Below are 1781 nucleotides of genomic sequence, written 5' to 3'. Positions count from 1 at the left end.
TTCCAAACTACGAAAGAAACATATAACCAGCATTTACTAGTATAATGCAATGAAAAATGTGATAAATGTTCATAGAGTGAATCACATTGCGAGTTCCAAATAATTGATCATTGAAATATTGAATTCAAATTGATCATATCAATTACAGTGACTCACTCAGTGACGAGAGGCACTCTCGAAACATATAAAATAACAAATAATTAATAGATGATATTATGTTTATGGGCTGGATACAACTTTTTATTTCATTTTTAAAAGTTATCATTGTTGCATTACAGCACGTTGACCCCATGCACCGGAGAAAATAACAAGTTGACCACGTTTGTTGTATAAATATGCAATATTGTATATTTGTATACAGGGATCAAAATTTCCGAAAAAAAAACGGGAAAAAACCGGGGTTTTTTTCGGGAAAATTGTGAAAAAATGTTTTCATTTAAAATTTCCGGAAAAAATGGTTTTTCATGAAAAATTTGAAAACAAATGATTTTTTTTTCTAAAGAACTGAAAAAGTAATGTATAGTGGAAACAATCTAATATATAATGATATTTGATACTTTATAATCATATTAAATGTATATTATATATACCATACCGCTCATATCTAACTTAAAGTCTGTAGTGGATAAATCTAGAGGATTCTATACTTGATTTATAAATAATTATAATTTGTGATATTAACTACTAAAGTACTAACTATTAAGTATTTACTAAATAGTTATTTTTTATTAGTTATTAATATTATTTTATATTTAAATATATATTTCATATATTTTATTACCAACTCACTAAGTTTGGAAATATAAAAACTATCAAATAGTTACTATAGTTATGATTCACCACTCACCAGTCACTGTGATATAATTTATAAACCTATCAGCCAGTTACTATAATACGTTATTAGTTATTACAAATATAAATAGACAAAACAAGTATACAATTCTTCATATTTTAAAATTCAGGTGATTTATTTTCGGGGAGATACACTGTCACACATAAATACCAATTTGATATGGAACTACGTTATTTTTAAAACGAATATTGAAATATCCATATTAATATTTTAAATTTTAAGACAATAATACAATGGTAACCGTATTGGCAAATGTGAAATGACAATGACAGGTTTCCTTATCTATTTTTTAAAATGTATTTTTTTTACACAGATTATATGAATTTTTAAGTTTAAAAATTTTTTTTTTTCCGAAAACTGGTTTTTTTTGGAAATGTATTATTTTAATATTCTCTAATTTTTCACGTTTTCCGAGGCTCTGGGAAAAAAAACCGTTTTTTCCCGACTTTTTCCGGCATATTGATCCCTATTTGTATATATTTATATATATATATAATATAATATATTATATAGATGAATATTATAATGTCTGTCTGTAGTTATTATAGACCCAAAATGTACTAGACTTTTTTCAGTAAAAGTTATATCAATAGATTCCTATTGAGAATTGGAGGGTGTTTATAACATTATTTTTAGACGGCTAAAGGGTTGCTCACATTATGTGGATATTTAACATTGGAGTAGGGTCTAGTAGAACATAAGACAACTTTCATGTAACAGTCCTATTTCGAATTTTCTGAATCTTGTATTCTTATGTTTATATCTTACCTATATAGGTTTTACGAACCTACTACGAAATATTATAAACATACATATTTTTAAAAACTATTTTAATTAATGTTTAGATACGATTTAACTAATGATTAAATATTTTAATTTAGCGTCAAAAAAAAAAAAAAAAATAACAAAAAGAAAGTATCATAGAAAG

Source organism: Acyrthosiphon pisum, chromosome A2 (genome assembly GCF_005508785.2).
Source record: "Acyrthosiphon pisum isolate AL4f chromosome A2, pea_aphid_22Mar2018_4r6ur, whole genome shotgun sequence".
Taxonomy (NCBI): Eukaryota; Metazoa; Arthropoda; class Insecta; order Hemiptera; family Aphididae; genus Acyrthosiphon; species Acyrthosiphon pisum.
This window is presented reverse-complemented; position numbering follows the sequence as displayed.